The following is a 27,788-nucleotide window of genomic DNA, read 5'->3' on the forward strand; positions in this document are numbered from 1 at the left end:
CACACCCATGCGCTCACCCTGACAAAACTGGATTAAAAAGAGCACTTGTATATTCTTTGCCAGGACATTACACATTTTAATTTTTTTATTTTATTTAACCTATTTAACTAGGCAAGTCAGTTTAGAATAAATTCTTATTTACAATGATTGCCTACCAACAGGCAAAAGGCCTCCTGCGGGGACGTGGGCTGGGATTAAAAATAATAAATAAATATAATATAAATATAGGACAAAACACACATCAGGACATGAGAGAAAACACAACACTACATAAAGAGAGACCTAAGACAAAAACATAGCAAGGCAGCAACATATGACAAGACAGCATGGTAGCAACACAACAACATGGAAGAAACACAACATGGTAGCAGCACAAAACATGGTACAAACCGCACAAAGGGCAAGAAGGTAGAGACAATAATACATCACACAAAGCAGCCACATCTGTCAGTAAGTGTCCATGATTGAGTCTTTGAATACAGAGATGACCAGTTTACAGAGGAGTATCCAGTGCAGTGATGTGTCCTATAAGGAGCACTGGTGGCAAATCTGATGGCCGAATGGTAAAGAACATCTAGTCGCTCGAGAGCAGCCTTACCTGACGATCTATAAATTACGTCTCCGTAATCTAGCATGGGTAGGATGGTCATCTGAATCAGGGTTAGTTTGGCAGCTGGGGTGAAAGAGGTGCGATAACGATAGAAGAAACCAAGCCTAGATTTAACTTTAGCCTGAGGCTTTGATCTGTGTTGAGAGAAGGTCAGTGTACCGTCTAGCCATACTCCCAAGTACTTGTATGAAGTGACTACCTCAAGCTCTAAGCCCTCAGAGGTAGTAATCACACCTGTGGGGAGAGGGGCATTCTTCTTACCAAACCACATTACCTTTGTTTTGGAGGTGTTCAGAAACAAGGTTAAGGGTAGAGAAAGCTTGTTGGACACTAAGAAAGCTTTGTTGTAGAGCATTTAACACAAAATCCAGGGAGGGGCCAGCTGAGTATAAGACTGTATCATCTGCATATAAATGGATGAGAGAGCTTCCTACTGCCTGAGCTATGTTGTTGATGTAAATTGAGAAGAGCGTAGGCCAAGGATCGAACATTGGGGTACACCTCTGGTGACAGGCAGTGGCTGAGACAGCAGATTTTCTGACTTTATACACTGCACTCTTTGAGAGAGGTAGTTAGCAAACCAGGCCAAAGACCCCTCAGGAGAGACCAATAATCATCAGCCGGCCCACAAGAATGGAATGGTCTACTGTATCAAAAGCTTTGGCCAAGTCAATAAAAATAGCAGCACAACATTGCTTAGAATCAAGGGCAATGGTGACATCATTTAAGACCTTTAAGGTTGCAGTGACACATCCATAACCCGAGCGGAAACCAGATTGCATACCTGAGAGAATACTTTAGACATCAAGAAAGCCAGTCAGTTGATTATTGACAAGTTTTTCCAACACTTTTGATGAACAGGGAAAAATAGAAATAGGCCTATAACTGTAAGGATCAGCTTGATCTCCCCCTTTAAATAAAGGACAAACTGTGGCTGCCTTCCAAGCAATGGGAACCTCCCCAGAAAGGAGAGACAGGTTAAAAAAGTTGGCGATAGGCTTGACGATGATAGGGGATACAATCTTCAGTGGCGCACCTCAAACATGGGAGAACTGACAGAGTAATCCATAAATATTACAGCAATGAGGAGTCTAGGTCATTTCTGGATGGACCAGTGAGACTCAGTATAGCCTTTATAATGAGTAACTCCTGTCCATATTTACCTGAACTTGAGCCTCTAAAGCCAGAGACACAATCCTTGACCCCACCAATCAGGGTTAAGTCAAGTTTGCTCAGCTCTAGTGCTTTGTTGACTGCTTCTGAACAAACCCTCTGGGTACAACTGTCACTTGACTCACGTTAAAATTTCACCACCACCAATATGGAACAGCAGAATAAAACAGTAAGCTGCAACTCTGCCTCATGTTTATCAGCTGACTGACTGCTGAACATTTTAGAGCCCTACATACTTCCCTGAGAGGAACATGTGAAGGACTGACTGGCCAGAGATAGTGGCTGCGTCTGAAATGGCATCCTATTCCCTGTATAGTGCACTACTTCTGACCAGGGCCCAAAGGGAGAGAATAGAGTGGCATTTGGGATGCAGCCAGCATGTCAAGCAGCAGAAACATTTTGATGGGAAAAGGCCCATTATGTAACGAAGCTCCGCAGGCCAAATAACTGACTGTGTGAGAGAGTGGGAGCAGTCAGTGCTAGGAGACAAGGTTCACTTTATATCCCTCAATATCCATTGTTTATGCCGCTGGTGAAATCCAATAGCTAACCGCAGTAAAAAATAATCACTATCCAACGGGAACATGAATCCGTATTGATTTGAAACCACTGCTCTAGCAATCGTCAGTGTGAAATTACCAAAAAACATGCACGTGCAGACACTGAACACACACCTACCCAACCCCCCCCACACACACACGCCTCTTAATCTGCAGGATGTCTCCCTCGTGGGCGGGCCAGCCTCTCAGCACCAGGCTTGTGCGTGCGTCTAGCAGCACGATGAAGCCAGAGGAGAAGCCTGCAGCCACGGTGCGCCCTCCAGGGCTCACGGCCAGGTAGCGGATCAGACCGGCACTCACGTTGTGGTACGCCAGCCGTTAGCTCTTCTGCAGAGGATACGTTCATTAGAGTTACCAGCCTCAGAAATCAGCAATTAACTGCAGCAATTATAAATTCAATCAGCAATTAATGAGTAGGTGTGTCCAAACGTTTGACTGGTACTGTATATAAATTATATTTATGTTCTTTTTTTAGGGAAGAGCATTGACTCTGGCATGTCAGGCAGGCCAAGAATAGGAAGATTAGAAGCAATAGGAAAAAGCTATTCTATTCCATTACACTGATAAATAACATGGGATAATAAGTCAGAAAAGCATGGTACCGCCCCAAATGGCACCCTATCCCTTACATAGTGCACTACTTTTGACCAGACCACTAGATTAGCATAAAAAGGATGGAGACTAAACATGGGGAGTGAGCAGGGTAGTTTTTCTCTGGGTTTGGTAGGTACCTGCAGGCCTGGGTCGATGAAGCGGAGGAGAGTCTGCACTGCCAAACACTACACTACAGTGAGGAGCAGGCATGGTGGTCACTGCTGTGATGGGGGATCTTCCCATCCAGGGCCTCATAAGAGCAGATCTGTTCACCTGGACACACACAGGAAGAGGAGAGCTTTATTTCCTAATACTTTATGTATGTTCAGAAGCTTTCACATTTTATTTACCTAATTTCTTATTATAATTAAATATGTAGTGGAATTAAAATAAAATCACTCAGTTAAATGAAAAACATTCTGTGTACTCCAACAAAACAGAAGCAGAGAGTCAACTCAACACGTCTCCTCCCCACTGACCTGTGAACTGGTCCCAGAGGTGCACGGTGCCGTCACAGCTGACCACCTCCTGGAGTGCCTCCAGTTGGCCAACACAGAACACAGACTTCTTATGATCCGTGTAGGTCAGCCTTGGCTCCACCTCCTGCGTCACGTCGCAGGGGTTATAGAGGGGCCACAGCTTCACTGTTTTGTCCGTGCTACCAGACAGGAAGTAGTCTTCCCCAGCAAGCGAAGCCAAACACTTAGCCATGCCCGAATGGGCCAGGAAGCTCTGCAGGCGGATCTGGTGGAAGTCGAAGTGGGGATCCTGCAGGTTGAGACTGATCTCATACTGCCAGCAGGCCAGCCAGTTGCCCTGCAGGGAGCGGCCACTGCGAGGGAGCTACCCTGTCCTTGGACCCTGCTGGGGGGGGGGGGGGGCATCAGGACTGCCAGGACTCACCCTGGAGTGGTAGGACTGGGCCAACCTCCAGACCAGCTCGTGGGTGGAAACCAGCTTATGGATCGCTACATTACCTGGGCCAGGGCCAAAGGACACAATGCTTTGACAACCATCAAGGACATACAGTTGAAGTCGGAAGTTTACATACACCTTTGCCAAATACATTTAAACTCAGTTTTTCACAATTCCTGGCATTTAATCCCAGTAAAAATTCCGTCTTAGGTCAGTTAGGATCACCACTTTATATTAAGAATGTGAAATGTCAGAATAATAGTAGAGATAATTATTTATTTCAGCTTTTATTTCTTTCATCACACTCCCAGTGGGTCAGAAGTTTACATACACTCAATTAGTATTTGGTAGCATTGCCTTTAAATTGTTTCACTTGGGTCAAACGTTTTGGGTAGCCTTCCACAAGCTTCCCACAATAAGTTGGGTGAATTCTGCCCCATTCCTCCTGATAGAGCTGGTGTAATTGAGTCAGGTTTGTAGGCCTCCTTGCTCGCACACACCTTTTCAGTTCTGCTCAGAAATTTCCTAAAGGATTGAGGTCAGGGCTTTGTGATGGCTACTCCAATATCTTGACTTTGTTGTCCTTAAGCCATTTTCCACAACTTTGGAAGTATGCTTGGGGCCATTGTCCATTTGGAAGACCCATTTGTGACCAAGCTTTAACTTCCTGACTGATATCTTGAGATGTTGCTTCAATATATCCACATCATTTTCCTCCCTCATGATGCCATCTATTTTGTGAAGTGCACCAGTCCCTCCTGCAGCAAAGCACCCCCACAACAAGATGCTTCGGTTTGCAAGCCTCCCCCTTTATCCTCCAAACATAACGATGGTCATTATGGCCAAACACTTCAATTTTTGTTTCATCAGACCAGAGGACATTTCTACAAAAAGTACAATCTTTCCCCCCATGTGCAGTTGCAAACCGTAGTCTGGCTTTGTATGGCGGTTTTGGAGCAGTGGCTTCTTCCTTGCTGAGCGGCCTTTCAGGTTATGTCGATATAGGACTCGTTTTACTGTGGATATTGATACTTTTGCACCTGTTTCCTCCAGCATCTTCACAAGGTCATTTGCTGTTCTTCTGGGATTGATTTGCACTTTTCACACCAAAGTACATTCATATCTAGGAGACAGAACATGTCTCCTTCCTGAGCGGTATGACGGCTGCGTGGTCCCATGGTGTTTATACTTGCGTACTATTGTTTGTACAGATGAACGTGGTGACTTCAGGCGTTTGGAAATTGCTCCCAAGGATGAACCAGACTTGTGGAGGTCTATCATTATTTTCAGAGGTCTCTGCTGATTTCCCCATGATGTCAAGCAAAGAGGCACTGAGTTTGAAGGTAGGCCTTGAAATTCATCCACAGGTACACCTCCAATTGACTGAAATGATGTCAATTAGCCTATCAGAAGCTTCTAAAACCATGACATCATTTTCTGGAATTTTCCAAGCTGTTTAAAAAGGCACAGTCTACTTAGTGTATGTAAACCTTCTGACCCACTGGAATTGTGATACAGTGAATTATAAGTGAAATAATCTGTCTTTACACAATTGTTGGAAAAATTACTTGTGTTATGCACAAAGTAGATGTCCTAACCGACTTACCAAAATTACAGTTTGTTAACAAGAAATTTGTGGAGTGGTTGAAAAAAAGAGTTAATGACTGCAACCTAAGTGTATGTAAACTTCCGACTTCAACTGTGTAAGGAACATGTAGAATTCAGATTTTAAGATGGATTGTATGCATTTATAAAATTGTTTGTGCGTGTGTGTGCGCGCGCGCATGTCTCACCTATGAAGGCAGTAGAAGGGGATGTGGGAGGCGTATGCCGTCTCAGGGTTAAACACGGCCTGCAGCTCCTCCAGAACCCCCAGCTCACACGTCCCCTCTGACCCCTCCGGCGTATACACATCCAGCAGGGTGCATTCTCCCACCTCCCTGCAGGGGGAGCTCTCCATCTGCGCCACACAGAGGACAGCTCAATGGAATGAAATAATTTTAAAAAGTCTCACAACTTAAGATACGTTAGGAGACTGAGCTTATATCAAAACTGACATATTTGAATTTCCTGGCTTTTAACCAGCCTAACTTCACTTAAAACATTTTGGTGTTTAATATATACAGTTTCAGAATGCCTACCTTCCAGTAAGGCCAGTGTTTCCCTGTCCCTGTAGGCACTGCAGTAGGGAGAAGACAGTGAAGAAGCATTTCAGGGTTTCTACCATGTGTTGCTGCACCATCTCCCTGCCGATGCGCAGGCAGATGAGTCATCAGGCGGAGGGTCTTCAGACACACAGCCAAACGTGTCTGCACTCCACTGGGGAACCTGAGGACAGAACACAGAGTGGCAGATTCAATAGAACACTGTTTAACATTATACCCACTGTCTATTTCATTTCAATGTAACACTATGAATTTATGTGGGAAATAATGTTTCCTTGCATGTTTCAGTCTCCAAGGTCTGATGTTACACTGAACAAAAATACAAACATGTAAAGTGTTGGTCCCTCCTTCACTAAGATAATCCATCCACCTGACAGGTGTGGTATATCAAGAAGCTGATTAAACAGTATGATCATTACACAGGAGCACCCTGTGCTGGGGACAATAAAAGGCCACTAAAATGTGTAGTTTCGTCACACAACACAATGCCACAGATGTCTCAAGTTTTGAGAGAGCATGCAATTGGCATGCTGACTACAGGAATGTCCACCAGAGCTGTTGCCAGAGAACTGAATGTACATTTCTCTAACATAAGCCTCCAACGTCATTTTAGAGAATTTAGCAGTTAAGTCCAACAGCCCTCACAACCATAGACCATGTGTAACCTCACCAGCCAAGGACCTCCACATCCAGCTTCTTCACCTGCGGGATCGTCTGAGACCAGCGACCCAGACAGCTGATGAAACTGTGGGATTGTACAACCAAAGAAATTCTGCACAAACTGTCTCATGGAAGCTCATCTGTGTGCTCGTCGTCCTCACCAGGGTCTTGACCTGACCGCAGTTTGGCATCGTAACCGACTTCAGTGGGCAAATGCTCACCTTCAATGGCCACTGGCACGCTGGAGAAGTGTGCTCTTCACAGATGAATCCGGGTTACAACTGTACCGGACAGATGGTAGACAGCATGTATGGTGTCATGTGGGCGAGCGGTTTGCTGATGTCAACGTGGTGAACAGAGTGCCCACGGTGGTGGTGTTAGCTACGGACACTGAACACAATTGCATTTTATCGATGGCAATTTGAATGCACAGAGATACAGTGATGAAATCCTGAGGCCCATTGTCGTGCCATTCTTCCGCAAGCCATCACCTCATGTTTCAGCATGACGCAAGAATCTATACACAATTCCTGGAAGCTGAAAATGTCCCAGTGCTTTCATGACCTCATGCATTTCTGTTTTAACCCTATAACCACATGGAATAAAAAAAATTTTTAAATAGACGTTCATCGATAATAAGTCAAATTTCAATTTAAACTTTGAGATCTTGTTGAGTTGTTAGTATATACAGTGCCATTCAAAAGTTTGGACACACCTACTCATTCAAGGGTTTTTCGTTATTTTTACATTATAGAATAATAGTGAAGACATCAAAACTATGAAGTAACACATATGGAACCATGTAGTAAACATTTTTTTTAAGAAAATTCAAAATATACTTTACATATTTCATTCTTTAAAGTAGACACCCTTTGCCACACTCTTGGAATTCTCTCAACCAGCTTCACTAGGAATGTTTTTCCAAAAGTCTTGAAGGAGTTCCCACATATGCTGAGCACTTGTTGGCTGCATTTCCTTCACTCTGCGGTACAACTCATCCCAAACCACCTCAATTCTGTTGAGATCGGGTGATTGTGGAGGCCAGGTCATCTGATGCAGCACTCCATCACTCTCCTTCTTGGCCAAATAGCCCTTACGCAGCCTGGAGGTGTTGGGTTATTGTCCTGTTGAAAAACAAATGGTAGTCCCACTAAGCGCAAACCAGATGGGATGGCGTATCGCTGCAGAATGCTGTGGTAGCCATGCTGGTTAAGTGTGCCTTGAATTCTAAATAAAATCACTGACAGTGTCAACAGCAAAGCACCCCCACACCTCCTCCTCTATGCTTTACGGTAGAAACTACACATGCGGAGATCATCCGTTCACCTACTCGGCGTCTCACAAAGACACAGCGGTTGGAACCAAAAATCTCAAAGTCTAATGTCCATTTCTCGTGTTTCTTAGCCCAAGCAAGTAGTGGTTTCTTTGCAGCAATTCAACCATGAAGGCCTGATTCAAGCAGTCTCCTCTGAACAGTTCATGTTGAAATGTATCTGTTACTTGAACTCGGTGAAGCATTTATTTGGGCTGCAATCTGATGTGCAGTTAACTCTAATGAACTTATCCTTTGCAGCAGAGGTAACTCTGGGTCTTCCTTTCCTGTGGCGGTCCTCATGAGAGCCAGTTTCATCATGGTGCTTGATGGTTTTTGCGACTGCATTTGAATAAACTTTCAAAGTTCTTTACATTTTCCGGATTGACTGACCTTCATGTCTTAAAGTAATGATGGACTGTCATTTCTCTTTGCTTATTTGAGCTGTTCTTGGGGCGGCAGCGTAGCCTAGTGGTTAGAGCATTGGACAAGTAACTGAAAGGTTGCAAGTTCAAATCCCCGAGCTGACAAGGTACAAATCTGTCGTTCTGCCCCTGAACAAGGCAGTTAACCCACTGTTCCTAGGCTGTCATTGAAAATAAGAATTTGTTCTTAACTGACTTGTGTAGTTAAATAAAGGTAAAATAATATGGACTTGGTATTTTACCAAATAGGCTTATCTTCTGTATGTCACAACACAACTGATTGGCTCAAATGCATTGAGGAAAGAAATTCCACAAATTAACTTTTAACACGGCACACCTGTTAATTGAAATGCATTCCAGGTGACTACTTCATGGAGCTGGTTGAGCGAATGCCAAGTGTGTGCAAAGCTGTCAAGGCAAAGGGGTGGCTACTTTGAAAAATGTGAAATATAAAATATATTTTGATTTGTTTAACACTTTTGTGGTTACTACATGATTCCATATGTGTTATTTCATAGTTGATGTCTTCACTATTATTCTACAATGTCGAAAATAGTAAAAAGTGAAGAAAAACCCTTGAATGAGTAGGTGTCCAAACTTTTGACTGGGATGTGTGTGTGTGTGTGTGTGTGTGTGTGTGTGTGTGTGTGTGTGTGTGTTGGGTGAGGTGAGCAGGTCCAGCAGGGGCAGCAGAACGTCCTGGTTGATCTTCATCAGCATGTCCATGAGGGTGGAGTCAGACAGGAACACAATGATCTTCTGGGTCAGAAACACAACTCCCAGCAGACCTGCCTTACGGGTGTTCAGCTCTGGAAAGACCTGAAAATAGCTGTGCAGCAACACTCCCCATCCAACCTGACAGAGCTTGAAAGGATCTGCAGAGAAGAAATTGGAGAAACTCGCCAAATACAGGTGTGCCAAGCTTGTAGCATCATACCCAAGGCCAAAGCTGCTTCAACAAAAGTGCTGAGTAAAAGGTTTGAATATTTACGGGAATGTGATTTAAAAAAAATAGTTGCTCAAATTGATATAATTTTTTTTAGCATTGTCATTATTGGGTATTTTGTGTACATCGATGAGGGGAAAAAAAATCTATTTTAAAATAAGGCAGTAAAGTAACAAAATGTGGAAAAAGTGAAGGGTTCCTTTATCAAAGGCCTTTTCAAAATACGCTGTGAATACCAGGCCTGGCTTCTTAGATGTTTCATGTTGTTCTATTATTTCTAGTAGTTGTCGTATACTGTCTCCAATGTATCATTTATGTAAAAAAAACCTGTCTGATCAGGATGAACAATACCTGACAAAACCTTTTTAATCCTGATTGCTATGCATTTCGCTAGTGTTTTTGCATCACAACATTGACGTGTAAGAGGACTCCATTTTTTTAGATGACTGGATCTTTATATTTGCCATCTGTGTCTTTTTTTAATAATAGTGAAATCAGACCTTCCCGCTGAGTACCTGACAGTCTACCATTTATATACGAGTAGTTCAAACAAGCTAATTATGGAACTTTGAGTATATAAAAAGACAATATACCTGTACCGGTATCCCATCAAGCCCTGGGGTTTTTTCCCAGACTGAAAGGATTTAATAGCCTCAAAAAGTTATTCCTCTGTAATTTGGCCTTCGCACTGATATTTTTGTGCATTTGTTAATTTTTCTTTTTATTATTTGGAAAGAATTACTTACAGTAATCGTTATTCAGAGGGTGAGGAGGAGACAAAAAAGAAAATGTAAGCTTATTATTCTCCCCCATTCCTTTTTCCACACAACTTAATCTAAGGATGTAGAGCGAGTTTCCTGTAAACAGTATGTTATATTCCTTCTCTTTTAGCCATGTAAAGACTGATTGTCTTTTCTTCTAAAAATTGGCTATGCTGTCACAATTATAACTGCCAATACTTATTTCCCCCCTTTACCATAACTAGATACTATTCTCAGTCTACATTCACCATAAATAGTGCTTGTAAAGTTACTACCATTAGAGGTATTACGATGGTCAAAAATAGAGATTTCAAATGTCTGATGTTTAGTATTCAAGAAACAGGTTCTAGCAATATGCACAAACCAACTGGTGTTTTCTTTTCTTTTTTATTCCCTTGCCTGTTTGCCTGTGAGCCAATGCCACAGATGTTAGAAAATTGAGTCAGGATATTATGTGTGTAGTAGATTTGAGTAGGTTGATGTGTATAATATTGGATGTGATTTCGTGAGAGTGTGTATGATGTCTGGATAAGACTAAGACTATAATGTGTGATATCTAAATAAATAATTACCCAACCAATTTGCATGGTTGAGTGTCTATGTGTGTAACATGAAGTGAGTATAACCTTCATATTCAGGATGATAATTGTAATATATATTAGAGGTCGAACAATTATGATTCTTCAACACCGATGGCGATTAATCGGCCGATTTTTATTTATTTATTTGTACATTTTTACATTTTAGTCATTTAGCAGACACTCTTATCCAGAGCGACTTACAATAGTGAATACATACATTTCATTTCATTTTTTTTTTGTACTGGCCCCCCGTGGCGTTGCACACACTATGCTGGCGTTGCAAACACCATGCTCTACCAACTGAGCCACAGGGAAGGCTAATAATGACAATTACAACAATACTGAATGAACACTTATTTTAACTTAATATAATACATAAATAAAATCAATTTAACCTCAAATAAATAATGAAACATGTTCAATTTGGTTTAAATAATGCAAAAACGAAGTGTTGGAGAAGAAAGAAAAAGTGCAATATGTGCCATGTAAGAAAGCTAACGTTTAAGTGCCTTGCTCAGAACATGGGAACATATGAAAGCTGGTGGTTATTTTAACATGAGTCTTCAATATTCCCAGGTAAGAAGTTTTAGGTTGTAGTTATTATAGGAATTATAGGACTATTTCTCTCTATACGATTTGTATTTCATATACCTTTGACTATTGGATGTTCTTATAGGCACTTTAGTATTGCCAGTGTAACAGTACAGCTTCCGTACCTCTCCTCGCTCCTACCTGGGCTCGAACCAGGAACACATCGACAACAGCCACCCCCGAAGCAGCGTTACCCATGTAGAGCAAGGGGAACAACTACTCCAAGTCCCTCCTGTTACTCCCTCCTGTCTCAGCCTCCAGTATTTATGCTGCAGTAGTTTATGTGTCGGGGGGCTAGGGTCAGGATGTCACATCTGGAGTATTTCTCTTGTCTTTTCCGGTGTCCTGTGTGAATTTAAATATGCTGTCTCTAATTCTCTCTTTCTCTTTCTTTCTTTCTCTCTCTCGGAGGACCTGAGCCCTAGGACCATGCCTCAGGACTACCTGGCTTGATGACTCCTTGCTGTCCCCAGTTCACCTGGCCGTGCTGCTGCTCCAGTTCCAACTGTTCTGCCTGCAGCTATGGAACCCTGACCTGTTCACCGGACGTGCTACCTGTCCCAGACCTGTTGTCCCAGACCTGCTGGAACCCTGACCTATTCACCGGACCTGTCCCAGACCTGCTGTTTTCAACTCTCTAGAGACAGCAGGAGCGGTAGAGATACTCTCAAAGATCGGCTATGAAAAAGCCAACTGACACTTACTCTTGTGTTACTGACTTGTTGCACCCTCGACAACTACTATGATTATTATTATTTGACAATGCTGGTCATTTATGAACATTTGAATATCTAGGCCATGTGCTGTTATAATCTCCACCCGGCACAGCCAGAAGAGGACTGGCCACCCCTCATAGCCTGGTTCCTCTCTAGGTTTCTTCCTTTCTAGGGAGTTTTTCCTAGCCACCGTGTTTCTACACCTGCATTGTTTGCTGTTTGGGGTTTTAGGCTGGGTTTCTGTACAGCACTTTGAGATATCAGCTGATGTAAGAAGGGCTATATAAATAAATTTGAAGTCTCAGAGCGAGTGACGTTTGAAACGCTATTAGCGTGCACCCGCTAACTAGCTAGCCATTTCACATCAGTTACACCAGCCTAATCTTGGGAGTTGACAGGCTTGAAGTCATAAACAGCACAATGCATTGCGAAGAGCTGCTGGCAAAACACACGAAAGTGCTGTTTGAATGAATGCTTACGAGCCTGCTGGTGCCTACCACCGCTGTCAGACTGCTCTATCAAATCATAGACTTAATTATAATATAATAAACACACAGAAATACGAGCCTTAAGTCATTAATATGGTCGAATCCGGAAACTATCATCTCAAAAACAAACGTTTTTTTCTTTCAGTGAAATACGGAACCTGTAACGCCCTGGCCATAGAGAGGGGTTTTTTGTTCTTTATTTTGGTTAGGCCAGGGTGTTACATTGGGTGGGCGTTCTATGTTCTTTTTCTAGGTTTTTTGTATTTCTTTGTTTTGGGCCATGTGTGACTCCCAATCAGGCACAGCTGAAGTTCGTTGTTGTTGATTGGGAGTCACACATAAGGAGCAGGTTTTTCCTTTGGGTTTTGTGGGGAATTGTTTTCTGTTTTGTTCAGTTGGGACCAGACAGGACTGTTTGCTGTCGGCGCTATCGAGTGTTTTGTTCATTTTTGTAGTGTTCTCTTGTTTTTTTAATTAAATATCAAGATGAACACACAACCTCCGCTGCATCTTGGTTTTCTTCCGACGACAGCCGTTACAGAACCGGTCCGTATTTTATCTAACGGGTGGCATCCCTAAGTCTAAATATTCCTGTTACAATGCACAACTTTCAATGGTATGTCATAATTACGTAAAATTCTGGCAAATTAGTTCGCAACGAGCCAGGCAATAAACGCAAGAGCAGTGACACAATTTCATGTTAGCAGGCAATATTAACTAAATATGCAGGTTTAAAAATCTATACTTGTGTATTGATTTTAAAGAAAGGCATTGATGTTTATGGTTAGGTACATTGGTGCAACGACAGTGCTTTTTTCGCAAATGCGCTTGTTAAATCATCACCCGTTTGTCGAAGTAGGCTGTGATTCGATGAGAAATTAACAGGCACAGCATCGATTATATGCAGTGCAGGACACGTTAGATAAACTAGTAATATCATCAACCATGTGTAGTTAACTAGTGATTATGTTAAAGATTGATAGTTTTTTTATAAGATAAGTTTAATGCTAGCTAGCAACTTACCTTGGCTTCTTGCTGCCCTCGAGTAACAGGTAGTCCTTGTGGAGTGCAATGTAAGGCAGGTGGTTAGAGCATTGGACTAGTAACCAGAAGGTTGCAAAAACGAATCACCGAATCCCCCCTGAACAAGGCAGTTAACCCCCGTTCCTAGGCCGTCACTGAAAATAAGAATGTGTAATTAAACTGACTTGCCTAGTTAAATAAAGGTGTAAAAAAAGTTCACTTTTTTTTAATAATTATTTTTATTTATTTTATTTATTTTAGTTTTTTTTTTTTAAATCGGCAAATCGGTGGACAAAAATACTGATTACCGATTGTTATGAAAACTAGAAATCAGCCCTAATTAATCAGCCATTCCGATTAATCGGTCGACCTCTAATCTATATCAACATAAGTTGCATCATAGTTACATTAAACATCATTCTCATAGAAAAACACATCCCAGCATTTCCATAGTAACTGACGTTTCACATGATTATGAAAGAGACATTGCATTACTATAGAGACGGCTTCACTACAGTACAAATGTATCCCGTACAAGTTGGCAGAACGCGTCTCCTTCCTGAGCGGTATGACAGCTGCATGGTCCCATGGTGTTTATACTTGTGTACTATTGTTTGTACAGATGAACGTGGTACCTTCAGGCGTTTGGAAATTGCTCCCAAGGATGAACCAGACTTGTGGAGGTCTACAATTTTTTTCTGAGGTCTTGGCTGATTTCTTTTGATTTTCCCATGATGTCAAGCAAAGAGGCACTGAGTTTGAAGGTAGACCTGAAATACATCCACAGGTACACTTCAATTAGCCTATCAGAAGCTTCTAAAGCCATGACATCATTTTCTGGAATTTTCCAAGCTGTTAAAAAAACAAGTTTTAATGTCTCCAACCTAAGTGTATGTAAACTTCTGACTTCAACTGTATATAATCCCTGATTTAATAGGGATATCCTCATTTAATAGGATCTCTATCATAAAGCAGTAAAATGTATTTTAAGCGTAAACTGGTTGATTGTTTCATATTTCAACCAGGACAATAGATAGTGTGGTAACTTGGTGTTTTCTGTAATATAGTATGTAACAACTGTTACAGCAAACTCTCTCAGTATTTGAAAATCCTGTCCTTTCGGTGCCAACTATCCATCAATTACTCACCAATGTAGCAGATGGTGAGCAGCCGGAGCAGATTTCTGGCCACATATCGAGACGTCACTGTGGGTCCAAACTTTGCAGACAGCCATCTAACGGTCTTGCAGACTGTGTCTGTAGGGAGAAATCAGTTATCAGTGTTATACAGTGAACACAACAATAACAACTGATATTCTCGGCACCCAAAACCAAATCTCTAACTAATCAATTTGGGTTCTGGACGAAAATGCTTTGCAATCTCTCCTAACAAAATCCCGCCACCTCTGCCAAAGCCCATTCCGAATGGGGGGTGAGATATCAAACACAATGAGCATCTAAAACATGAAATCTGCTGCCATGCCCATTCATGTGGGGGTAAAGTTCAGTTCAGCATTCATTTGTCCTAGCCTGGGTAAAAAAGTGTGTTTGTGCTAAAATTCACTCCAAACATTGTCTGGCATAAGACAGAGCATTTTACCCCTACCTACAGTGGGGGAAAAAAGTATTTGATCCCCTGCTGATTTTGTACGTTTGCCCACTTACAAAGAGATTATCAGTCTATAATTTGAATGGTGGGTTTATTTGAATAGTGAGAGACAGAATAACAACAACAAAAAATCCAGAAAAACGCATGTCAAAAATGTTATAATTTAATTCAGACACGGCTAGGACATCCGGGTTGGCAGAGTGTGCTAAAGCACTGAATAAAACAAACTTAGGGAGGAGGCTTCTAATGTTAACATGCATGAAACCAAGGCTATTACGGTTACAGAAGTCATCAAAAGAGAGTGCCTGGGGAATAGGAGTGGAGCTAGGCACTGCAGGGCCTGGATTCACCAGAGGAACAGAGGAGGAGTAGGATAAGGGTACGGCTAAAAGCTATGAGAATTGGTCGTCTGTGACGTCCGGAATAGAGAGTAAAAGGAGCAGGTTTCTGGGGGCGATAAAATAGCTTCAAGGTATAATGTACAGACAAAGGTATGGTAGGATGTGAATACAGTGGAGGTAAACCTAGGCATTGAGTGATGATGAGAGATATTGTCTCTAGAAACATCATTGAAACCAGAAGATGTCATAGCATGTGTGGGTGGTGGAACTGAAAGGCTGGATAAGGTATAATGAGCAGGGCTAGAGGCTCTACAGTGAAATAAGCCAATAAACACTAACCAGAACAGCAATGGACAAGGCATATTGACATTAAGGAGAGGCATGCTTAGCCGAGTGATCATAAGGGTCCAGTGAGATTCAGACAGCTAGCTGGGCCATAGGTAGCAAGCTGGCAGAAGATGGAGGGTGGTCTGGTTTTAGCAACCTCGTGCGTTTCCGTCTGTAGATTAGTGGGGTTCCGTGTGGTAGGATGGACCAGTCCAACTGGCAAAATAGTTATAGTGGCCCAAGAAAATTGTCCGATAGACCTATTCAGATAGCAGCCGATAAGACAGCTAACGATTAGCGGGCCGCAGATGGGCATTCAGGTTACGTCGCGACGGAGGGGCCAGTTGGATAACTCCCTCGGGCAGATAACGTCGGTAGTCCAGTCGTGAAGGCCCGATGGGTCTCCGCATCGGCAGTAAAACGGGTCCGGATAGGTGATTGTAGCCCAGGAGTGGCTGATGGAACTCTTCAGCTGGCTAGCTCCGGAATAATTGATGTTAGCTCCGGGACCGACGTTAGCCAATAGTCACTCAGGTAGCAGCTAGCTAGCTGCAAAATCCAGGTGTAAATGTCCAGAGCCTGCGATAGAAATCCGGGGATATGGAGAGAAAATAGGTTGGGTATGCTCTGGTCTGAGTCACACTGTACAAAACTGGCGATAACTTTTCAAGCTAAGGGATAGCTGATGACCGCCAACCGTGGCTAGCTGAACTCCAACATTAGCCAGTGAACTGGCTAACCTCTGTTGTGGATTTCAGATTTGAGGTAAATAATACTTCTTTTTTTTAATTGGTGAAGCGGGTTGCAAGTGTTTTGAGGTTGAGTTTTTAGAAAAAAATGACTAGTGTAGCTGGAAACGGCAGATTTTCTTATGGAATATCTACATAGGTGTACAGAGGCCCATTATCAGCAACCATCACTCCTGTGTTCCAATGTCACGTTGTGTTAGCTAATCCAAGTTTATCATTTTAAAAGGCTAATTTATCATTAGAAAACCTTTTGCAATTATGTTATCACAGCTGAAAACTGTTGTACTGATTAAAGAAGCAACAAAAACTGGCCTTCTTTAGACTGGTTAAGTATCTGGAGCATCAGCATTTGTGGGTTCAATTACAGGCTCAAAATGGCCAGGAACAAAGTACATTCTTCTGAAACTCGTCAGTCTATTCTTGTTCTGAGAAATGAAGGATCTCTCAACGTCAACAGTGAAGAGGCAACTCCGGGATGCTGGCCTTCTAGGCATAGTTGCAAAGAAAAAGCCATCTCTCAGACTGGCCAATAAAAAGAAAGGATTAAAGATGGGCAAAGAACAGACACTGGACAGAGGAATTCTGCCTAGAAGGCCAGCATCCCGGAGTTGCCGCTCATCCCGGAGTTACCTCCGGTTGACGTTGAGACTGGTGTTTTGCGGGTACTATTTAACGATGCTGCCAGTTGAGGACTTGTGATACATCGGTTTCTCAAAGCAGACACTAATGTACTTGTCCTCTTGCTCAGTTGTGCACCGGGTCCTCCCACTCTTTCTATTCTGGTTAGAGACAGTTTGCCCTGTTCTGTGAAGGGAGTAGTACACAGCGTTGTACCAGATCTTCAGTTTCTTGGCAATTTCTTGCATGGAATAGCCTTCATTTCTCAGAACAAGAATAGACTGACGAGTTTCAGAAGAAAGTACTTTGTTCCTGGCCATTTTGAGCCTGTAATTGAACCCACTAAAATGCTGATGCTCCAGATACTCAAATAAAAGGCCAGTTGTATTGCTTCTTTAATCAGAACAACAGTTTTCAGCTGTGCTAACGTAATTGCAAAAAGGTTTTCTAATGATCAACTAGCCTTTTAAAATGAAAACTTGGATTAGCTAACACAACGTGCCATTGGAACACAGGAGTGATGGTTGCTGATAATGGGCCTCTGTAGATATTGCATTAAAAATCTACTGTTTCCAGCTACAATAGTCATTTACAACATTAACAATGTCTACACTGTATTTATGATCAATTTGATGTTATTTTAATGGACAAGAATAATCTGCTTTTCTTTCAAAAACAAGGACTAATCTAAGGGAACCCAAACTTTTGAACAGAAGTGTATTGATGTATACACAGTACCAGTCAAAGGTTTTCTACATTGTAGAATAATAGTGTTAAAGAATGCCAAGAGTGTGAAGAGAATGCCAAGAGTGTGCAAAGCTGTCTGCAAGGCTAAGGGTGGCTATTTTGAAGAATCTCAAATATATGTAGATTTGTTGAACACTTTTTTGGTTACTACATGATTCCATATGTGTTATTTCATAGTTTTGATGTCTTCACTAATATTATACAATTTAGAAAATAGTAAAAAATAAAGAAAAACCCTTGAATGAGTAGGTGTGTCCAAACTTTTGACTGGTACTGCATATATATTATTATATTTTTTTAACTTTATTTTGTAAATATGTTCTTAACTATTTTCTTAAAACTGCAATGTTGGTTTAGTAAGCATTTCACGGTAAGGTCGACACCTGTTGTATTCGGCGCACGTGACAAATAAAATTTGATTCGATTTTTATTTGAAGGAGGGTAATGTTAGCACAAAACAGGTCTGAATTTCAGGCTACATTTGTCCAGGGCAAAGTCCAGCACTGTAGCATTCAACTTTGTATTTTCTGGATGTGTGTATAAAGACAATTTCACTCAGTAGACTACTGTAGAGATTTAATGACGAGGCATTGTTTAAGAATGAAGGGTGCTGCTGTAACTCTGCTGGTGTTGCTGGTCTGTCTGTCTGGGGCATGGGTTCAGGGGGATAGTAGAAGGAGGGATAAAGGGAGTGAAAGTACCAGCCCTGACATCTGGACTGAAATGAGATCGCTGAGAGACATGGTGGTGGAACAGACAGTGGAGTTGAGAAACATGGAGGCCAAACTGATGGACAGTGAGAAATAGGTGGAGGAGCTGAAGACAGAGAACACCGGTAGAGTATCATTTGTCATCATAGGACCTACACTGAAAACTTTTAAAACAGATGAAGATGTTAAGATAATATATAGTAGGATGGCCAGAATTAGTGACTAAATCAATGGAGGCATAAAATAAAATGTGGTAAAGAATTCGGAAAATTGCATCGCATCAGCTAGGCTGGATTCTATGCCAGAATTAAGGCTACTGGCTACCTGACGGGCTCACTTTGTTGAACTCGTCATCTTCTCGAATCTGCAGGACATAAAACAAACAATAGAGGTAAGATCAATATTGATTTTTAGACATAACAATAGTATTTTCATATTTTAGTATATACGCTTTTCAAATTAATTTGAAATTCCTGTTCTTTTTAGAAGATTTCACAAAAACTAGCATATCTCTGAAATGTCAATGGAGCACTGAGCGTATACCAAGCGTCTTATTTTCAAAGCCTTTCACATTTAACTCAGATAGTGTAATGCCAATTTATCTTTTTGTGACCCGCGGAAAACAACTTGTAAGATGACCACAAAACGTAAAAGAAACATGAACTGCTATGTCAACAGAGCTCGGATATAATGTTAATGATATGTTAGAGAAAGACCCCACTCAACGATTCAGAACATGATCCTATTTGTCTAGGTAAAATGTATTTTATTAACATAGGGAAGTGAAACTTCATCACCAAAGCGCATTTTCACCAACTCTGAGCAGTGAGACGTCACCCTATATCACAAAACCTTTTTTTTCTCCACACAAACAGCAGAGATTATTTTACTGGAACTCTCGTTAGAAGTTGAAAAGATGAACAATGGAACATTAGCCTATTTAACATCGTTAAAGAGACCTACTTTGGGGGTGATATAGTAAGACTGCTTTTGGGGTGATGTTATGGTAAAAAGAGCTGTAGTAACAATAGGCATTCATACACCAGATATTTTCTACAAACACTGAAGGGTAGGGTATATTCCAGACTGCGACAGTAGGATGTGGGAGTCTTCCAAGTGCACTTTTGACCAAATAGGCCTAATTGTTTATCAATGTTGAATGTTTTTTTTCCCTTGGCACTTTAGCCTGAGAGGCCAGAATGACAAACAGTGAGAGCCAGGTGTGGGATCAGAAGACAGAGAATGCAGGTAAAACAGATGTGAACTTAACACAAATTTTACGCAAACTAACTATTGTTCAACAAATCTAGTTCAATATGTTTATTGAACAAACTTGATGTGTTCTCTCCTGTGTCTGCGGCGCAGGCAGACCCAAGGTGGCATTCTACACCTCTTTATTGAACTCGGGAGCAATGCATGTCGGACCCTTCAACACTGAAACCACATTGGTCTACAAAACCGTCATCAAACATTGGGCAGGGCCTACAGCCCAAATACAGGTAGCATCTTCAGTGCTTACACACCAATGTACATGTCTATAAGAGACCTACATTGTTGATCCATGCTTTTGTCACTTCTAGGTTAGACTACTGCAATGCTCTACTTTCCAGCTACCCGGATAAAGCACTAAATAAACTTCAGTTAGTGCTAAACACGGCTGCTAGAATCTTGACTAGAACCCCAAATTTGTATCATATTACTCCAGTGCTAGCCTCTCCACACTGGCTTCCTGTTAAGGCAAGGGCTGATTTCAAGGTGTTACTGCTAACCTACAAAGCATTACATGGGCTTGCTCCTACCTATCTTTCTGATTTGGTCCTGCCGTACATACCTACACGTACGCTACGGTCACAAGACGCAGGCCTCCTTATTGTCCCTAGAATTTCTAAGCAAACAGCTGGAGGCAGGGCTTTCTCCTATAGAGCTCAATTTTTATGGAATGGTCTGCCTACCCATGTGAGAGACGCAGACTCGGTCTCAACCTTTAAGTCTTTATTGAAGACTCATCTCTTCAGTAGGTCCTATGATTGAGTGTAGTCTGGCCCAGGAGTGTGAAGGTGAACGGAAAGGCACTGGAGCAACGAACCACCCTTGCTGTCTCTGCCTGGCCGGTTCCCATCTCTCCACTGGGATTCTCTGCCTCTAACCCTATTACAGGGGCTGAGTCACTGGCTTACGGGTGCTCTTCCATGCCGTCCCTAGGAGTGGTGCGTCACTTGAGTGGGTTGAGTCACTGACGTGATCTTCCTGTCTGGGTTGGCGCCCCCCCCCCTTGGGTTGTGCCGTGGCGGAGATCTTTGTGGGCTATACTCAGCCTTGTCTCAGGATGGTAGGTTGGTGGTTGAAGATATCCCTCTAGTGGTGTGGGGCCTGTGCTTTGGCAAAGTGGGTGGGGTTATGTCCTGCCTGTTTGGCCCTGTCCGGGGGTATCGTCGGATGGGGCCACAGTGTCTCCCGACCCCTCCTGTCTCAGCCTCCAGTATTTATGCGTTGGGGGGCTAGGGTCAGTCTGAATATCTGGAGTATTCCTCCTGTCTTATCCGGTGTCCTGTGTGAATTAAAGTATTTTCTCTCTCTCGACCTTTCTCTCGACCTGAGTCCATGCCTCAGGACTACCTGGCCTGATGACTCCTTGCTGTCCCCAGTCCACCTGGCCGTGCTGCTGCTCCAGTTTCAACTGTTCTGCCTGCGGCTATGGAACCCTGACCTGTTCACCGGACGTGCTACCTGTCCCAGACCTGCTGTTTTCAACTCTCTACAGACAGCAGGAGCGGTAGAGATACTCTGAATGTGATCGGCTACGAAAAGCCAACTGACATTTACTCCTGAGGTGCTGACCTGTTGCACCCTCGACAACCACTGTGATTATTATCATTTGACCCTGTTGGTCATCTATGAACATTTGGCCATGTTCTGTTATAGTCGCCACCTGGCACAGCCAGAAGAGGACTGGCCACCCCTCATAGCCTAGGTTCCTTCCTATGTTCTGGCCTTTCTAGGGAGTTTTTCCTAGCCACTGTGCTTCTACACCTGCATTGCTTGCTGTTTGGGGTTTTAGGCTGGGTTTCTGTACAACACTGAGATATCAGCTGATGTAAGAAGGGCTTTATAAATAAATTTGATCCCTCCCCATTTTCCCCTCTGAAACAGGTATCTTCACAGCACCAGTGAAAGAAGTATACTACTTCAGATTCACCACCATGGACCGCCGGGGCTCTGCTTTGCTGGGTGTGAACTTGTATAAAAGGTGAAAAAACTCCACAGCGGCAACAACGAACCAATTTCCAACGTGGTGGTTCTCGACTGGGGGACGTGGTGTGCATGAGTCTCCCTGCGGGCTATCGACTTCCAGTCACTTCACCACCTTCCTGCTCTTCCCTATGTGAAGTGAATGCCATGAACGCTGTATGATTTAGCCTACGGGCATAACCAACAGCTTTTCTGTATACTGTCATAACTTGTAACCCTATAGTGTCTAATGAAGACACTGTACTTAGTTATTTCTTCAGCAAAGACCAGAGATCATATGATAAGCACATATTCAGTTTCTAACCTAATAATAAAACATGCAATCATTATCTTTTCCTGTCATGAATTCTGAACAGAATGGGTTCTGTAATTCAGAGAAGAATTCTAACAGATCTAGAGCATGTGGTTATGGTTCTGGAGCTCAGAGCAGAATTCTAGAATCAGACTGCAGGAGTGACATGAGTGGTTAGGTGTTGATATCCTCTCACTCAGATAGGCTTATTACACACTCTGCTAAACTCAAATCTACCCACTCGCTCTCATACTCACACACACAGTGTGGTTATGATATGTTAGTAGAATCTCACCTAGAAGGATCTTTTTCCTCCTCCTCCTCTGACGGGTCATGCTCTTCCTCCTCCTCCTCTCCCACCATGTCTTTCTGTGAGTCTTCCAAATCCATGCCATTGATAAACTCACCCTCCAGGGTGGCCACTGTCTCCTCTGTGCAGCCAGATAAAGTCAGTTCTAGGCTGGGACCACTGCCCTCCCCTGTCCCTCTCTCCTTCCCTTCCTCAGTCTGTCTCAGTCTCTTCCTCCAGCTCCCCTCCCTCGCTGGCCTGCTTCAAGTCCTGGCTGCTGTCAGCTGACTTCAGACTGGCTCGGTCCCAAGTGGAGTCGGCATCTCCGATAGAGACCTGGCTAGTGCTGCCCTTGTCGCTCAGCTTCCCCAAGCTCAAAGACACCTGGTCCTGCTCGTTGCCTCCTGCTGGTGAGTTCTGACTCTGCAGTTTCCCCCCAGTAACTCCCCCTGCTCCATTGTTAACGTAGAAGCCATTCTGGAAGTCCTCACCCTCTGAGAGGAACACCTGGTCATTGAAGCTAACACCTGAGGAGTAGTCCACCAGCTCTGGATCTCCCCCCACCCCTACAACCCCAGCCCCTCCACTGCCCCCTCCCACCTTCCCACTCACAGAGCCTGAGGATGGCCTGCCTTCCTGGTAGTCCTCCTCCTCTCCAAGGTCAAATGCCCCTCCCCTCAGGCCTTTGCTGGCCTCCCTTTGGGGCCCGAAGCCCGAGCTGCAGCTCTCAAAGCCAGAGATTATCTGGAGCACATGTGGCAGGAGGCTGGACAGGAAGGCCTGCAGGCCCAGTCTGATAATCAGCTGCAGAACAAAGCAGTCTGTGTAGAGGTAGAAGCAACCTCTGAGGCACCGCAAGATCTAATGCACACTGACCAGGGGCTTCAGAAGATACTTGGCCGCGTTTCTGGGCCCAAGTACCCTAGAGATGGGCTCAAACAGGTACCAGGCAGCATACACAGCAGTGGACTCCTCTAGCATGAGCGCCAGCACAAAGGGCAGGAGGATCTCCAGCCCCTCAGCTGTGATGACTCCCTGTAACAGTGTCTCCAGCTGCTGCCATAGGTGGACCACATCGCGACTTAGAAGGCTGCAGGTGGTCTCCATCATGAAATGATAGGAGTAGATGAAATGGTAGAGGGCAGGGAAATAGGTGGGGAAAGGCAATGGGGAGAGGATGGGGCTCAGTAACTGACAGGGATTTGGGGGTGGGAGACCCTCATAAATGGGGTCGTATTTAAATAGAAGAGGTGGAGGACAACATGGTTTCTCTACATTGGCTTTGGAGGAGTGCTGCCGTAGATTTAGCAGTGTTTCAAGAGCATGATGCAGTGGCACGTCACGCAGGCTGGCCGAACATAGCTTTATCGCAGCCTGGAAGCGCTCACTCAGGGGGGTGCCTGGTTTCACACCCCGCAGTTTAGACGAGTAGAAGATCTCTGCTATGACGCCAGAGGCTGCATGTCCCTCTGGTAGAGTTCTGCTAGACAGGGGAGACATTGTGGAGCTCCTGTCCTCTCCTTCCTGGAGTCAGATTGGTGCCAGACTTCTGCATGGAGGCTATTCACCAGGAAGTTGTTCAGTTTCTCCAGCTCTTCCAGAGGTTGAAGGGGACTGAAGCCCTCAGGCAGGGTGATCTTGAAGTCATCCGTGCTCCTTGTTTATGGTGCCCCCTCTCTGTAGCATGGCATTGCATATGCCAGAGCCCAGGTGGCATTACCTGATGCCCACTCCCCAGGGACAGAGCTGGGCGACTGGGACACCACCATGGCTGGGTGCTCTCCTCCAGTCTTCCCCCCAGACCTTGCGGTGCTGATGAAAGGTAGAGGGACGGAGGAGGTAGTGGAAGTGCCAGTGGAGGGCCCTCCACTGAGTGAGTCTAGAGCCTCCGTACTGTGTCCTAGCTCTTCATCTCGGTCCATCATGGTCCACCCCGTAGCCTCTGGGACCATTCCGTCCACCATGGCATCTAGCGTTGGGATCTGTAGAGGAGGCACGTTGAGAGAGGAGGGGCCTAGCAGAGGGGGTTCAGGTGGCGAGTACTGGTAAGGTGCAAGGCGGGGTGGGTGGGTGGGGCTGGTCAAACAGCTGGACCACTCCGTACCTGGTCAGATGGGTGTGGTTGTCCACCAGGTGCAGGCACACGTTCTTGCCCTTGTTGGCTTCTTTACCGGACAGCTTGTAGCCGAACGTCAGGTCTATCCAGTAGTGCAGCTGCTGACACCTCTATGCTCTCCAAGAGGCATCTGTGCACCTCGATGAACTCCTCACAGGAGTTACACCACAGGGTAACTTCCAGATCCGGCATGTCAGGGTGGATGGAGCAGAATATGGAGGGATCTGTGTAGAACTCTGGGATACACTCATCCGGGGTCCAGCTCTGGATGCGTTCCATACTGGCTGGGTATTCGTTCGGTTCCCACTGAGAATTGACATGGCTGCACAGCACTGTCTTGGGTGTCTGCCGGGCCCTGTAGACATAGTAGGTGATGTCTGATAACACGTCTGGGATGTGATGGGGCACGTGTAGGTGTTCAGACAGCCCTGAACCACCGGCTCCTACAGACCCACCCAGACCCAGGTCTCCTATAATACTGCCTGCCCCACCTCCGTTAGCCACCGCTGCTGCAAGGGCCTCTTTGGTCATCTCATAGGTAAAGCCCAGCCGCTTGTCTCCTTTGTTCAGCCTGAACTTGGACCGTCTGAGGTCCTGGAACCTCCCATATGGCACAGTGAAGTCCACCACCCAGGGCAGGACCGGGTGGTAGTTAGGGTCTCCCTCCCGCCGTCCAGCTAACTTGTTCAGCTCCATCAGGTAGCAGAAGTTGCTGACTCTACCATGGACCCAGTCCAGGACCAAGGACTTGAGCTCATCAAAACAATCTCTACACAGCCTCTTATCACGGTTACACCTGAGCTCTGATCCCTCGCCTTGAAGCTTCTTGGAACTTTTGCCTCTGTAACATAGCAGTCAGCCTCTCTGTCCTCCCCCAGCTTTTCATAATGGGCCAGGTTGACCTTGAGGTGGCTGCAGAGCTGCTCGTCCACCTCTATGTCCTGCAGGGAGAGATCTCCACCGGACAGCCCCGACGCCTGTCAGGCCCGCAACGCGATCAGTAACTGGTAGAGGATGAACCGCACTTTAGCATGGCTGTTGGCCAGCTTGGCTGGGCTGTAGCTGACGATGTCGTGGAGTGAGTACTGGGTGTAAGGGAGAACCACGTAGAGCATCTCTGCTGACTCCAGTAGGCACTCAGCAGAGAGGACGTTAGGACACAGTTGGTCTGAGGGGTGCTTAGTGAAGGAGGAAGAGCTGGTTGGGGAGAATGGGTTGTCTTTGTCCTTGTCTCTGGCAGGGGAGAGGGATGAGACGAACGTAGAGCAGAAGAGCTTTTGCAGCGCTTGGCACAAAGCATCTATGGCTGCTACATGCATCTGTTCTGTAGCCCCTGCATAGTGCTACACGTGGCTGTGATGAGCCTCGCACCACAGGTTTCTGTGAAAGGACCAAAACAGATGAATACCGTAACGACTCTCAACCATGTTTTATCACACATTCATAAATGTATTACATTTTCAGGCCAAAATTTTACAATTCATTTATTAGGAGTTTCACATTTTAACTACTTATATCTAAGTGCTTAAAATACTGTATAATGCTGTTATTTCGCAATTAAAGTTGACCCCCAAAAAATATTTACGCAATTAACTGGAATACCTGAAATTATGTTGTGATACCCCCTGCATGGTCTTCATGAAAGAATCCTGGGAGACTAGTTGACAGCCTGGATCCCTTGCCAGCCTGTAGCTCAGCTTGCTTTTCCTCAAGCCCTGGATGCACACACAGGGCCAGCCAGGAGGCAGCTTCACCAGGGAGCGCTAGAGGTAGGTGCGAATCTCAGGCTCACTGGCGCTCTCTGAACGGGCACAACGGATGACCCACCTCTCCCTTAGGCCCATCACCCAGCGGGTGGGGCCCTGGACCCAGCTGCCAACGGTCCAACCCTAGGTCCTTCCCTACAGCCGACACTAGCCACTCCATGGTGACCTACTCCTCCAGGTCTGACAGACAGACACACTGTCCTACTGTCCTCCCAATGGCTCCCTCCAGCACAGAGGATGACTCTCTCACTCTTCCATTGAAGAAGGAAGTGTCTGATGATGTTTCCTGTGAAACATTTGAAATAGAATATAAATTACCAAGTTGCATTACAATATTAAACAAAATTTTGGTAAGATGAACCTGGTTAACGGTTGAAAAAAATACAAGTCTACATAGAAACCAGACTTTCATTAATTTTACACTAAACCAACGAGTGAGCTTGTCCAGGGGTGGTGCTGCTGACATGAATGATAGCAAAGCTGCTACTGCTTATTATCTACCCTGTTGCCTATTCAATTTGACCCTACCCGTATGTACTGTACAGTGTACATATCTACCTCAATTACCACGTACCCCTGCACATCGACTCAGTACTGGTACCCTGTGTATATAGCCATGTTATCATTACTCATGGTGCATTTATTTGTTGCGGGGTGGCATGTAGCCTAGTGGTTGGAGTGTTGGGCCAGTAACCGAAAGGTTGCTAGATCGAATCCCCGAGCTGACAAGGTAAAAAAAAAAAATCGTTCTACACCTGAACGAGGCAGTAAAAAATAATTAGTTTAACTAGGCAAGTCAGTTAAGAACAAACATTTAAAAAAATAAAACCTGTTGTTTACAAAGCATGTGACAAATAAAATGTGAGGTTGAGAGGATGTGAATTTTTACACTCAACTCACATGACTCTCCTACTGCCAAGAAGAAAATAGATCCAGCCAGCTAATCAACACAAGTGCAACAAGTGAAAGCTCAGTGGAAGAAGACAATATGAAGATGAGAGCTGCAGATTATCATGCCACTTCATCTTCCACTAAGCCATTGGACAGGCAGTAGGAGCCATGGGAGCAGAGCTTAGCCTAACGGAGACGAGAAGGGTCTATCTGCAGAACGTGTTTACTACATGGCACGCGTCACTTACTACTGCCATTGAGCGGCTAGTTAGCTGGGACAGGGTTTCCCATTGAGGCTGCTAGCTAGCTAGGACAGGGTTTCCCAGTGAGGCTGCTAGCTAGCTGGGACAGGGTTTCCCAGTGAGGCTGCTAGCTAGCTAGGACAGGGTTTCCCAGTGAGGCTGCTAGCTAGCTAGGACAGGGTTTCCCAGTGAGGCTGCTAGCTAGCTAGGACAGGGTTTCCCATTGAGGCTGCTAGCTAGCTAGGACAGGGTTTCCCAGTGAGGCTGCTAGCTAGCTAGGACAGGGTTTCCCAGTGAGGCTGCTAGCTAGCTAGGACAGGGTT

At 44.4% G+C, this 27,788-nt stretch overlaps 1 pseudogene across 1 annotated transcript; it reads right to left on the reverse strand.

The window, feature by feature from the left end:
* On the reverse strand, positions 1 to 26,798 carry LOC106581074 (WD repeat-containing protein 81-like; annotated as a pseudogene). The gene is made up of 9 exons (XR_014381791.1): positions 26,754 to 26,798; positions 26,538 to 26,618; positions 26,169 to 26,455; positions 22,457 to 25,946; positions 18,958 to 18,984; positions 18,612 to 18,726; positions 3,417 to 3,780; positions 3,075 to 3,210; positions 1 to 2,670 (listed from the first exon to the last, which is right to left on the reverse strand). The product of XR_014381791.1 is annotated as a WD repeat-containing protein 81-like (transcript).
* Positions 26,799 to 27,788: the final 990 nt, after the last annotated feature.

Source organism: Salmo salar, chromosome 20 (assembly GCF_965601325.2).
Source record: "Salmo salar chromosome 20, fSalSal1, whole genome shotgun sequence".
Taxonomy (NCBI): domain Eukaryota; kingdom Metazoa; phylum Chordata; class Actinopteri; order Salmoniformes; family Salmonidae; genus Salmo; species Salmo salar.